At 39.4% G+C, this 14757-nt stretch overlaps 1 pseudogene; it reads left to right on the forward strand.

Annotated features, from left to right (window-relative positions):
- The first annotated feature begins 2960 nt into the window (after nucleotides 1-2960).
- On the forward strand, nucleotides 2961-4061 carry LOC136866849 (cAMP-dependent protein kinase catalytic subunit beta pseudogene; annotated as a pseudogene).
- Nucleotides 4062-14757: the final 10696 nt, after the last annotated feature.

A 14757-nucleotide genomic window follows, 5' to 3' on the forward strand; every position in this document is an offset into this window, starting at 1 on the left:
CATTTAACATTTTTCCTATTCTCTTCGATGTTTGTTTTCCTTGCTTAATAAATTTTGTTATACTGTTTTCCGGCCGGTATCACTGTTTTGTCCTCTGGGTATGTTCCATCCTTACATAGTCCAGATCCTATGAGGGCCGCACCTTCTTATGGTTAACCAGAGTTAATTTACGGAACAATAATAATAATAATAATAATAATTGTTACGGAGTTTTCCGTGGTAGTTAGAGGTGAAAGAAAGTGCTGGGGTGAACAGGTCTCAACTTACGAAATTAAAGTTAAGATAAAATTTAACAAGGTTATATTTTCTTTGCAAAATCAAGAAATAACAAGAATGACAGGTACATAGTAGCATAGCAACCAATGAAAAATGCACAATTACCGAGGTTACAGGATTTGGGCGTCGAGACCCAGACTTACGATCCTTGAGCAATAAGCCCAACTTTACCCGAATATACAAGATTCAACAAAAGGGGGAGAAAACTCCTATCATGCCCGGGAGCACTTACTCCCAATTACACAGTAAAGCCTCCTCGAGGCACACAGAAACAATTTTTTTTGGAAGTGCAACCCGCTCTCAAAGTTCCAGCCTATCAAAGGCCACACCAAACTCCACATTCAAGCTATCCTCCAAGGACATACACACAGAGGTAAAAAAATACCCAACCTACTGAGGCCTATTAAGTGAAGAAACAGGACAATTACATGGCCTCCAAAATACCAACTTGAGAGGAGGCGAAATGCACTCCAAATACACCTTATTAAAACCTACTTGGCACTAGGCCGCTAATGCAAGGGCTAATCCCATACTAAAGAGGTGACTTATATAAGAAAACGATTCACATTACATTAGAAGGGAAGAAACGGTTGTGAAAATAAGTTCACCTCAAAGCAATATGAGTGGGAGCTCGAGAGGGTTAAGCACTCTCTATCCCAATATGTAGTTACAGAGGCAGAATTTAAATCAAAAGTCTTTTACATTTCAGAGGAAAGTTACATGGTAAAAGGTTTCGAACCCGCCCCGAGGGTTAAACTGCTGAGCTGGCAAGAAAATAAGTTATAAAACGGCCATTACCTGGTGGTTGAACTGCTGCCCGAAGAAAGAGGTGCTTCCCGCCCCCTGCTACATAATTTACACAATGATAGGTGTTACTGAAGTGGCGCGGAGACCCGAAAATCAGCAGTTTATATACCCTCGCGGAACATTCGAGACCTTTCATGAATGAGAACACCCGCCCACAAGCCTTTTATTGGACGACCAAAAGATTACATGTCAGAACTGAAGAAGAAAACCAGGATTGGTGGAAAATTAATTACAGAAATTTATGATTGGCCAATTTCAAAACTGGCAGAAAGAAAGGGTTAACGTTGCCAACTTAAACAAAAGCTGAAAGAAATTTAATAAGGAACAAACTTATAAATACTAAATTTCTTCAAAAAAAAAAGGGTTCCCTCACTTCGCACTAGGGTGCACAATAGTAGTTCGTAAGTAGTGTCATCTAGAAGAGAATGTTCACACTTCTTGCTACAGAGAAAACAACAATGAATCGAAATTGACATAGTTCAGAACACTTCAAAATTTACAAGTAGGGACACCTTCTGAGAAACTTGAGAATTAACATGGTAGTTAAAGTTCAGGCTTCCTCCAGTAGAGGAGTTTCAACTGGCGCAAAGTTTGAATTAGCGGCGTGGAGGTGTACCACCCGGTACAATAATAATAGTAATTGCATATGCATTGCACCGTATAGTGTTCGTAGTGTGTATCTTGATAACATGGTTTGAAGAACTTGAGATATATTATGGAATTATGAAACTAACGCGCGCCCCCCACTGCTGATATCCACGAGCCGCCACTGCCTTTCAGTTATAGATTTTAATCCTTACCGGTACCCCCTTTTCAAATCTCTGACTGCAATGGTAAGCAGAGCAAGATATGACCAGTTTTGCTATATATCTTTCATATCGGTGTACTTCACTTATCACATCAGCGAAAATACGTGTTTTTTAATGTTTGTAATACATAAAAATGCATAGAAAAAAGCCTGGTTTGTCGACAATGAATCCTTGAAATACCCCCACTTACGCCGATGGCCCACGCAATTTACGATAGGTGCCCAACATCAGCTGATTTGTATCTTGGCGCCATGTTCTGCTGGTAGCGCCCCTTCTATCTATTTGTATGCTCGAAGCAGCCATCAGTAAACAATCTTTTTTCATCCACTATCCAAACCAATCGTGTTTCCTCCTGATTAGTCAATATTTGAGATCTGTAAATCCCCCCGCTGCACCTTTTTTTTTTTTTTATAGTCCTTGTCTTGTGGTTTAATGTACCTAAGATTTTGTTTACCGATCAAGTGGCTGCGTGGTTTGGATCACGTAGCTATCAGATTGCGTTCGGGAGATAGCGGATTCGAACCCCACTGTCGGCAACCTTGAATGTAGTTTTCCGTGATTTCTCATTTTCACACCGGGAAAATGCTGCAGCTGTACCTTAATTTAGGCCACAGTCGCTTCCTTCCCTCTACTAGTCCTCTCATATCCCATCGTCGCCATAAAACCTACCTGTGTCGTTGCGACGTAAAACCACCGCCGTCTCGATCCTCCTATAAGAGGATCGGGACGGATGTGTGTAAAACAGATTGTTGCGAGTGGAAAACAATTCAGTACATACCATATGCAATGAAACGGCGGGAATGACAGAAACCAGCGACCGTAGTGGCAAAAGTGAGCAACGCAACTGAATCGATTTTTTCTAGAAGAAACACGGTCTCTGTCAAGACCTTGTATAATCTAGCAGGCTGTGCTTGAACAAGACAGAAGAGGACTTCACCGTTAGTTTCTTTGCCTAGAGTTGCTATTTAGGTTGTTGGAAGCTATGTGCCTTGGCGCGTATCTTTGTGCTTTTTGGCATTCGCATTACCCTCCAGTTTTGTAATATGTCCACCGTGACAGGCACCTGTAATGTCTGACGCAAAACTTTCAAGACATTTCTCAGATTTTGACCTCTTTCTCAGGAACGCTAGAGAACGTTTCGATATACGTTGGCAATCAGAAATTAGGTCAAATGCTTGTATGAGTGATTTCCATCGAGTGAAGACGTTAGGTACTGGTTCGTTTGGACGTGTGCTACTGGTGAAGCACAAAAGTACACGCGTGCCCTACGCCATGAAGATAATGGAAAAGGGGCATATCGTAAAAATGAATCAAGTTAGACACACACTGACCGAAATTCGTGTACTTCATTCAATTAGGTTTGAATTCATCGTTGGAATGGAGCATTTCTTCAGAGATAATGTGTATATCTATCTAACCATGCCATATATAAATGGTGGTGAAATGTTCACACACTTACGACAGATGAGGAAATTTGACGAAACCTTGACAAGATTTTACGCCTCTCAGGTAGTGATGGCCTTTGAATATTTGCACTATCTTGGTTTAGTTTATCGCGATCTTAAACCAGAAAATATTCTATTAGATCAGGACGGATACATAAAACTAACAGACCTTGGCTTCTGTAAGTGGATTGGCGAATCAAGAACATACACGTTATGTGGAACGCCGGAATATCTAGCTCCCGAAGTTATTCTTACGAAAGGTTATAATAAGGCGGTGGACTGGTGGGCTCTCGGAGTCCTTATTTTTGAAATGGCTGCTGGATACCCGCCATTCTTTGCAAAAGATGCCATGCGTGTGTACGAGAAAATAGTAGCTGGACGAATCAATCCTCCATCACATTTTTCAAGAGATCTTCGTGACCTTTTACAAAACATGCTACAGGTTGATCTTTCGAAGAGGTATGGCAATTTAAAACATGGATCCAAGGATATTAAAGCACATGGATGGTTTAGGAATCTAGATTGGGATGGTGTTTTGTATCGAAAAATTAAACCTAGTTTTGTTCCTAAAGTAAAAGGTCAAGAAGATACAACGAACTTTGACTCATACGAAGAAACCGAATTGCGCTACGCGGAAGAGGATGAATACGACGATATATTTGATGAAAGTGCTTTTGGCTCTACAACAGGATTTGATGGTGGTGGCAATGGGAAAGAGTACTAAAAATTGCTTTCAGTTTGTTTATAGCCTTGTGTAAATAATATAAGCTAAGGTACTGTGTGGTATTTACATGGTTTAGAGAAATATATTTATTTATTTTGCAACATGTTTAGTGTAACCCAACTCCAAAGATACCGTACCGTACGACATCGTGCCCCTATGGGCCGGAGCAGTTGAATAACACTCACGATACCCACTGTCTGTCATAAGAGGTGACTGAAAGAGGAAACCCCAGAGGTTCTGAATGTGGCTGTATGGGTTGGCAATCAATGGTCCCCTAGATGAGTCAATGCTTCCCTGCAAGATACCGGTACGTTCCTCAGTTTCATCTTTCCTGTCCGACCTCTCTCGGTCAAATCTTGTCCACTTCCGACCGCAATTATATTAGGTTTCGATTTTCACACCTTTCATGGCCCTTCCTCTTTTGCTAATGCATCCATTCTTGGAAGAGTCAGACTTCTTCATTGTTCCTTTCTAATTTCTGTTAAGAGAGGATAATTGCCCTGTTTTACATCCTCCTAAAACTGTAATCACCACTGCTGCTCTCATTGCTAGATGAAAATATTAATGACAAATTCATGCATTGTCTTTCCTTTGAAGCTTTGGCATAGCTTCTGATGATTTGGTTAAAATGAATACCAGAACTGTTTAAAAGTCCTCTATCCATTGTTCAAATCTTCCCCATGTGGTTGTATTAAAACTACTTTTTTTTTTTTTTCAATTTGTTTTATATCGCACTGACACAGATAGGTCTCATGGCAACAAAGGGATAGGAAAGGACCAGGAGTGGGAAGGAAGTGACTGTGGCATAAGGTATAGCCCCAGAATTTGCCTGATGTGGAAACTGGAAACCACAGAAAACCATCTTCAGATCTGCCAACAGTGGAGTTCCAACCCCACCATCTTCCAAATGCAAGCTGATAGCTACGTGATCCAAACCATGTAGCCACGTGCTTGGTAAACAAAATCTTACATTTAAACCAGAAGACAAGTATTATCAATTAAAAGTGCAGTGGAGGGATTCACAGATTTAAAATTACTGACTGTGGCTCTAAAATGCCAATCAGCATGGTGAGCAACTATGTAGGTCTAGCTATGTAGTCATGCGAAGTCTGTCGTACAACCTGTGTGTTAGTGGTATTTGTAACTAATTGGGTTACAGACACGTCTGACATGGGCTCTCCAGCCACACTCCTTCCTTGTGCTTTGAGTGCATTGTTGGCTGGGTGTCGAGGGGAGAGGAGTAGGGAAAGGCTACCAGTATGGCTGCTCAACAGCAGTACTCTTTCCTTGCCAGCCTGTCATCTGGTCTGTTGTAGAAGACATTTCAAGACTCTGAAGGGCTCAGGACTGACTTTGATCTATCTATTAGACCTTTCTCACTTTTGACTGAGAACGTTGAGCTTCAGCTAATGGATTAGCAGTTGAACATCTGGCTCAAGGGCATGTTTCTCCAGTCCCGATATGTGAACAATTTTTTATATAGTACTTCCTCAAAAACAATATCCTTGACTGCACAGGCAACTTACTTTTTGCAGAAACTTTAGTTTATTATCCACCTAATACATAGTTTACTCTCAAACGGTACTAGTTTCGACCGTACATAATGGTCATTCTCAGCTGTTTAATCATAAAATTAGAATTAGGACATAGTGATGTCATAAACAAAAAAAGGCGGGGTGGGGGTGGGGGGTAAAATCTCCTGAGTTAAGGCTATAAATACAAACACATAAAATACACTAGTGTACCAGTACACATTTAAAAGATTAGACATTTGATAAAAGCCAAGTGGATTTGGAATAAAAACTAGTAGGTCAGAAGATTAATGGCACCCAAAATGATTTCAAAACTGCATTTGTGTTGAACCAAAGATGACGTAAAAAGCCATTGTCTATTAGTAGTCCCATCATGGATCATGGTAAAATATGGATTACAAGAAAATATTACAGTATTGATGCAGATATAATTGGTTAATTGTTGATATGCTTGTCAATGCCTATCACTGAAGGAACAAATTTATTGCTTATGCACAAACAAGGTATGTCCTTAAAATGTTCATTTCCAGCTATGTGTGCAAGAAGTTTTTTTTTTTTTTGAAATTGAACAAGTTCTGGCAGCATGCGGGTTTAACAGAATTTAACTTGCGGAGTTCTGTGCATACACTTGTTCCAAATAATAGAACACATTGTACAGTCCAAATGTAACTAAACACACATCCCTTCTTGGATAATAGTTCTTTGTTGTGTAAAAAAGGAGTGATGGCAGATTTTGCTTCATCAGTCCGATATCTGGCTTGTTGGTTGAATGGTCAGTATACTGGCCTTTGGTTTAGAGGGCCCTGGGTTTGATCTCTAACCAGTTTGGGGATTTTAACCTTCATTGATTATAACTTCTGGATCGGGGCTGGGTGTTTCTGTTGTCTTCGACATAAGATTTAATTCTAGGTTGTGTCCTCTCCTCACATGAGCCGATGACCTTAGATGTTAGGCCCCTTTAAACAACAAGCATCTACTCACCTACATGTAGGTTGCCTATGGGCACCAACTCAAAAAGAGGCCACACACCATGGTCTGATTTCATATCAAACACAAACACACCTTCCGCCTGCTGTGATGGTGATGAATATCGCCGTGGTGAGGGAGAGCCAGAGCACCAGCTGTCTGTGATTTTGCTCCTGGAGAACAGCAGCGCACAAGGAGTGCAAGCCTTGGCCATTGCTGGCTTAATCATTGGGAAAGAAGCAGCCGAGCCTGCATGTTAGAAGCCCCAACATCAACCTAGAGTTAGAATTGCAGCCCTTCCAAAACTCTTGCAATTTTAAGCCACTTTTATTTTCATTTGAATTCCCTAGTGTAAGTACATTCATTTCCACACCCTTAGATGGAAGTATAATTATAGAAAACAATACTGACCTGGCATCTCAACTCCGAGGTGGCAAAAATTAATCTTTCTTTTAGTGAGCCAATGTAAGGAATTAATGTTGTGTTGGTATAGAGGAGAAGGGGTAAGTTTAAACTATCTGAACGGTACACTAGGATGTTCAAAATGTTTTGTGGACTCCAGATTAAATTGTAACTTTAAAGCTTTTCAGTCTGTTGAATATACAAATTTAATATAAATATTACACTATAACATACCTGTACAAAACACACTATTAAACAAGGAATAAAAATGCGCACTATTAAACAAAGAATGACATGTTTCATTCTTAAAAGAACATCATCAGATTCTATCAAGTTGCAACCAATATTTGGAAATATTTATGTTTATTTCTGTCCAAGCTGGGATGAGTGGCTCAGATGGTTGAGGCACTGGCCTTCTGATCCCAACTTGGCAGGGTCAATCCTGGCTCAGTCCAGTGGTATTTGAAGGTGCTCAAATATGTCAGCCTCGTGTTGGTAGATTTACTGGCACATAAAAGAACTCTTGCGGGACTAAATTCCGGCACCTCGGCATCTCCGAAAATCGAAAAGTAGTTAGTGGAACATAAAGCAAATAACATTATTGTTATTTCTGTCCAAAGACACAGGAATTTGAAATTTGGAACTTATCTTAATGAAGTCCTGCTTTGTCTCCACTCCAGCAAACAATGCAAAGTATTTGGAAAATGGTTGCTTTTTCATTAGCTCAAATCCAACACTGGTGGAACTATTTGTATGTGTGTAAGTATGTTATAGTATAACATTTATTTGACAGACTGAAAAGCTTTTAAGTTACATTTAAATGAGTCGACAAAAGGGCCTCCACAGTATGCACTAGCCATGCATCTTGGTAGGTGTGCTATTTACCAACTGATGAGCACAACTTAGCACACTGGGGCAAAACGCTGGCAACCAGGAATGAGTTAGCTGGAAAATTTATAATATCAAAGTGGTGTGTTCCGAGCTGTCAGTGGAGAGACGGCATGGAATGACATTGTATGTTCTGAGCTGTCAGTGGAGAGATGGTGTGGATTGACATTAGTAGATGAATAAGTTTGAGTGGTGTTTTTAAAAGTAGGAAAGATCACAATATGAAGATAAAGTTGGAATGCAAGAGGACAAATTGGGGAAAATACTCATTTGTAGGGAGAGGAGTTAGGAATTGGAATAATTTACCAAGGGAGATGTTCAATGAATTTCCAGATTCTTTGCAATCATTTTAGAAAAGGCTAGGAAACAACGGACAGGGAATCTGCCATCTAGGCGACTGCACTAAATGCAGATCAATGTTGACTGACTGATTGATATTGAAAGTTTGGCTTCCTTTTTTAACAAAAAAAAAAAAAAAAAATCTCCAGATTATTCAACAGTGGGATCTTGCTTACCAGCTAATGGTTTTCTTGACTCCATTTCTTCATTCCATGTTCAATGGATAAAACATGTTGTGAAGTTGTTCAGAAACTTTTTCTTTTCCAAAGTAAGATTTTAAGACCTGTGTGACTATTTGATACATTTGGGGAGCAAGTTTATTTCTATTAACTTATACCTTAATAAGTCTCTTATGTTAATGCTGTATCATTACTAGTCCTTCCAAAACTGCAGATACAGTGGTAAAGATGAAGGACACTTTGCATTTGTTTTTAGAAACTTGAGTGTAGTGAACTACTCACAATGTTGAGATATGATGTGGTGATACAAGGGCTTCAGTTGAATCTAGGATTACTTTTAGTTTTGTTAGGTTCCTCCATTTCACCTTGTCTCTGTGGCATCTCCTGGTCAACTTGTTCTACTTGGAATTGACCTAGTTAGGTTTGTGTGACCCAGCAAGTTTCCCATTTCCCTGCCTCTCTTGGGCTTTCCTTTCCGTAAATCACATCCTCGCACCATATGGAACTGGGTCTGATCTTTTTTCACCTTTGATTAATGATAAGATGAACTGATAATGTTATCCTTTTGCACTTTGAAACTACAGTCTATCTCAATTTGCTCACTATGTTATTTGAATCTATTCCTATGAAGTGCCCAAACCATATCAAACTGTTTTGGTGAGAGAGCAAACTTTCTGTTTTATGAAACTAAATAATTTTACAGCTACCAACCTACTGGTATACCTAATTGTGTGTTTCAAGTTTTAAATCCACAAAATGCAAAGAAACCTTGGATGATAGAGGAGGTAATAACTTAGGTTTCATACAAGACTGAAAACATACAAAAACAAAACCACAGAACCAAAAATATTAAAGTCAACAAAAGAATAAAGAATCAGGTCACAAATCGATGCACAGAAGAGAAAAAAAGTGAGCAAGGGAAATTGCACAGGATATTGAAAAAGATGTGAACAATGGCTAGAAAGCAGCTGCATTTTCAACATTTAAATCTTTACAATACAAATCAGAAACAGTATCATCAAGTAATTTGGCCATGCAGTTAGGGTTGGATAGCTGTGAGTTCCCATTCGGGAGATGGTGAGTTTGAATCCCACCATCGGCACCCATGAAGATGGTTTCCCATTTTCACATAAGGTAAATGCTAAGACTGTACCTTAATTAAGGCCACGGCGCTACATTCCAAACACATGATTCTGTTGCTGAAAACCTACTAGAACATAAGAAGTCATTATCTACAATAGTGAAATACAAGGAAGGCAACATATTAGTTGACAATGAGGAGATGTGTGAATGATGGAAAGAGTACATTAAATATTTGCACAATGATGAAGACCTTGTCCATGAAACAGAGATCTCACAAGAAAGGAACAAAGAAGTGTCAAATCTGGTTTTCTTCACATCCTACACTACCCGCATCAAGACAAGGTCTGTCAAGATAGCCCCTTGACAAGTGTTGATGCCCGGCCTCCTGATGAAGCTGCGAAGCAGAAACAAGCGCTCTGGGGATGAGAAGAGATGGATGTAGATGAACTGGGATTGATGAGGAGAAAGCCTATCTATTTGAAGACAGCAATGTATGAAGATGTAGAGATTGTCCTATTGTGTTTTCATATTTGCCTTTGTATCCTCTTTCTGTTGCTCCCCCTTCCCACACTGACCCACCATTGTGTTTATTCTATTAAGTGTTCCTTTTCTTGTTCCTGTTACTCTATATATCAAAAGAAAATATGTATAATTTTGGACCAGCAATCTCCAAGGAAGAACCTGAATGTGCTGTGAAGAATCTAAGGGATAGAAAAGCAACAGGCATAGATAATATACTTGCTGAATTGCTGGAAAATACTGGTGAAAAAATGAAAAATCATTTGTTTGAGGTTTTCATAGTTTGCTACAAACAGGGAGAAATCCCATAGGAATCAAGCAGAAGTAAACAATTATCTTAAAAGGAAATGCTGTGGACTGCAGTAACAACAGAACAGTTATTTCTCTTGTATCTCACATTTCAGAAATATTACTGAACATAAAGAATAGGATTACAAGCAGAATAGATCAGTACGAAAAAGAAGATTTGTTCGGGTTTTAATCAGGCAGAGGAAGTAGAGAAACAATTCTGGCATTACAAATGGTCCTGGAAAGAAGGTTAGAAATGAATAGGACCACTGTTATAACATTTATTGAATTAGAAAAGGACTTTGATAGGGTAAATTGGAAATTGAGGTTTGAATGTATCAGAAATGTAGGATTTGATTGGAAGGACAGGTGACTGATCTAGAAGAAAACTGTGAATGAATTATTTTATTTTTAATTGAAAAAGATATGAGATAAAAGTGCCCCCTTATTCAAGACTTCTTCCTCAACATGTTTATTGAGGAAAGAATCAATATTTTGAAAAAGAAAGACTAAAGGAATAAAAGTACATGGGGAACCAATCCATTGCAAGATTTGCTGGCATTGCACTGGTTGCTGATTCAGAAAGTGTTGACTGCTGCACTCAGACAGTACAAACTAAAGATCAATGTTCAGAAAACAGAGATTCTAATAGTGAACAAGAATAGCTGAAGAACCACTGTAAATATAAAACTAGAAACCACTAAAATATAACAAGTAAATAAATTCTGTTACTTGGGAAACATTAGCGCTGAAGACTAAGATGTGCTTCTGAAATAAATAAATGTCTAAATAAATAAACAAGAAGATAGCACTGGCAAAACAAGCTTTTCAAATCAAAAAACATTTTAACTGGCAGGCACATGAGCATTGAGACAAGGAAGACTTTTGCAAAGTATTACATTTGGATTATGTTATTACAGTATATGGGTGTGAATACTGGTCAGTTACAAAAAAAGGAGAGAGCTCAGCTAGAGGCAGTGGAGATGTGAATTTGGAGGAGGAACACCCAAACAAACTGGACTGATAATAAATCGAACCTTCAAGTTTCAAAAGAATCGAGAAAACCGGACACTCATTAAAGAGATGGAAAATAGGAAGAAAATAAAACTTGTAGGCCATCTGCTGAGATAATAAGTTACTCAAAAATATTTTTGAAGGAGAAGTGTTGGGAAGGAGAGGCAAAGGAAGACCCAGAAAATCATACTTTGAAACCTGAAGATCATGATGAAGTGCTTGGATTACAAGGAAGTGAAGACAGCTTGAGAGGAAATAGGGGAATGGGAGCAGTGACAAGGCTTTGCCTTTAGTACATAATGAAGAAGATGAAAAGGGTTAGAAACAAGTCTCCTGCTGGATAATAAAATTTGAAATTGTAGAGGAATATGACCATATCAAACTTGTCCAGCTCTTATTTTTTCTCTGACTAGTATTAAGAGAGAATGTTTTCCCCTTTGTGCTTCCTCTTAAAAAAATAATCACCACTACTTGTCTGAATGATCAACATAGTGGGCTTTGATTCAGAGGGCCCTGGGTTCAATTCCCAGTGGAGTCTGGGATTTTACCTGCAGAGGGTTAATTCCTCTGGCTTGAGGATTGGGTGTTTATGTTAATACAAGTCTTCATATACACAGCCAACCACCACAGAAACATTCAATAGTAAATACCTCTCTCCACATGGGGTTGATGTCAGGAAGGGCATCCAGCCATAAAATGGGGCCAAATCCAAAAGTACTGTAAACCTTAAGCAGCTGGGGAAAGGCCAAGAAGGAGAAGGGTGTATCAAGATTAGTTCACGACTTAATCATAGAGTAATTAGCAACCTTGTTAAAAATATTGCCATTATCATGAAAATTACCTATCCTGTTTCAGTTCACCAGTATGACATTTGGTGGTAACATTTTCCTTCAGACTAATGTAATACTATTTAAAGTTTGGATGTTAAGGAAAAGTCATATTTCTTTCCTGATGTCGATTTTACATTAAATCTGAAAACTAACTGTGAATGACTGCTTCCTGCTCCCATTTAAAGCAATTTTATGTTGTATAAATGCATATTTCAGCTATTTTTATTGCTTTGGTCATCTTATGCTCCTTTTAGTGATATTAGGTCATATGTGGTTATACAGTATTTTGATTATTTCTGTTTAAATTGAGGTATCATTTTTAACAAGGTACATGTTATCTGCATTGAGTTTCAAACACAGGATTTCAAAATACTGTAGTAGATGTATTTTTCTTTCTTTTCCCGAAACAGATAGGTAGCAGGTTTAGAAGAGATGCTGTACAAACGTATGCCGACAGACACCAAAAGGGATGCTATTACTTCGCTCTCTTTTTTTTTTTTTTTTTTTTTTTAAGACAGAGTGAGAACTGTGCCTCAGTGCTTTGATACTGAATGAATGTATAAAATTTTTACGTACCTACTGTAGCTCTGTTATTTTCCATGATTAAATCATTTTTTGGCACGTTTAATATTAGTAATACTCTAATACTTGCTATCTCTCTCTGAAATGCTTAATTCATATTTTACCTTTTTTTAGGTCATATTTAGTTAGTTTTTAGGACATGTTTGCTTGTATATTTTGTACTTCTTCAGGTCATAAACTTCAGAAACCTAATAATAATTATACTAAAATCAGGCACCAATATTCCCGAGATGAATAATGGTAATGGAAAGGAACAAATCAGTGCAAATCAATCTGCAATAGAAAAAGATACGGAAGTAACATATAATAAGCTAGATCAAAGATAGATTAGAGTAGGAAGAGGTAGAAATAAAAAGAAAAGACTAAAAGACAAGGATAATCTCCACTTCTTCATACACTACCTTCTTCAAATTCACAGGCTCTTTCCTCCTCAATCCCAGATTTTTCTTAGCCACTAATACGTTTTTTTTTACTCCCGGCATTGTCAGCAGGGCAGGCCTCAACACTCATTGAAGGGCCATCTTGACGGATCATTTTGGTGTGCGTTTATCTGGCTTTCCTCTTATCCTATATTTTCCACATCAATGAATGTTGCAACCCTCCCTCGTAATGTAGTTAGGGGATGGGAAGAGATGAATATAGAACATCTGGGATTAATGAGGAGAGAGCCCACCTGTATGGAGAAGTGGAAATTGTCCTTGTCCTTTCGTTTTACTTTCTATTTTTCCCCTCTTCCCACACTGACCTGTCGTTTTGTATATCCTTTTATGTGTTCCTTTCAATGTTACTACCTTTCTATACACCGAGTGGACAAAAGTCATGGTAAGAGGTGTCATGTTAGAAAATGTGCCGTGTATGACCCAAGCATTGTGGCTAGTTGCAGCATAGCTGAGTAGTCTGTGACAGACACCAGTGTCATGAAGATAGCAACACGTCACGAGTTAACCGACTTTGAACGTGGGATGATCATCGGCGCATGGGTCATAGCATTGCGGAGATTACATGTGAATTCAGGTTTCTGAGGTAAACTGTGTCAAGGGTGGATCTTCAGTATCACAGAGAGAATGTTACCATTCACATAAACCGCCGTACGGGAAGACTACAGGTGTTTAACGATCGGATATCATACTGGGCGCTCGACAGGCTACTGAGAGTCAGATCACCACCCATTTGAGTGTTGGGAGCCAGGAATCTATTTTTAGCAGAACTGTAAGGAGGCAACTGCACCGCATAAGCTTCACTAGCCGACGAACAACTTGTGTCCCTTTGCTGACACCTCGACACAGAGCTCACGATCTGCATGGGCCCGTGAACATCGGCAATGGACCATGGAACAGTGGCGACTTGTAGTATGGTCCAATGAAACCCATTTCCAGTTGTATTGAGCTGACGGGCAAACGAAAGTGTGGCGTATGCCCCATGAAGCTATGGATCCTGCGTGTCAACAAGGTTGTGTCCAGGTGGGAGGTGGCTCACTTCTGGTCTGGGCGGCATTCTCATGGTCTCAATTAATTGCCATTGTCTGGCTGCAGGGAGCGCTGACAGGTGCACGCCATGTGGACGTTCTTTCAGACCATCTGCATCCCTTTCTGGCCCTAGGGTACCCTGATGGAGATGCAATGTTTTAACAGGACAATGCACCATGTCGCTGCTCTGTGGTGGCACACAGATGGTTGGAGGAGTGCTCCAGTGAAGTTATGACCCTGGATTGGCCCTCCAGATCCCCTAATCTTAATCCAGTTGAGCATTTATGGGATGCTGTCGATGCTGGTGTATGCTCCATGAACCTTGCATCAACTACACAAGACCAATTGTGGGTAGCAGTGCAAGACGCGTGGGTCCAGATCTGTCCAGAATGGTTCCAACACCTTGTAGATTCAATGCCTCGCTGTATTGCTCCCGTTTTGAGGGTTCGTGAAGGAGTAACTCATTATTAACATCACATTCGGTGTCTTCCCATGACTTTTGGCCACTCAGTATATATGGGTTAACTTACCATGAGGAGATGTGGGTGGACTGTGGCTGAGGTATACCACAAGTAAGTATAATCACTGAAAGAAATAAATGCACTAGA

The sequence above is a fragment of the Anabrus simplex genome, chromosome 3, assembly GCF_040414725.1.
Source record: "Anabrus simplex isolate iqAnaSimp1 chromosome 3, ASM4041472v1, whole genome shotgun sequence".
Taxonomy (NCBI): domain Eukaryota; kingdom Metazoa; phylum Arthropoda; class Insecta; order Orthoptera; family Tettigoniidae; genus Anabrus; species Anabrus simplex.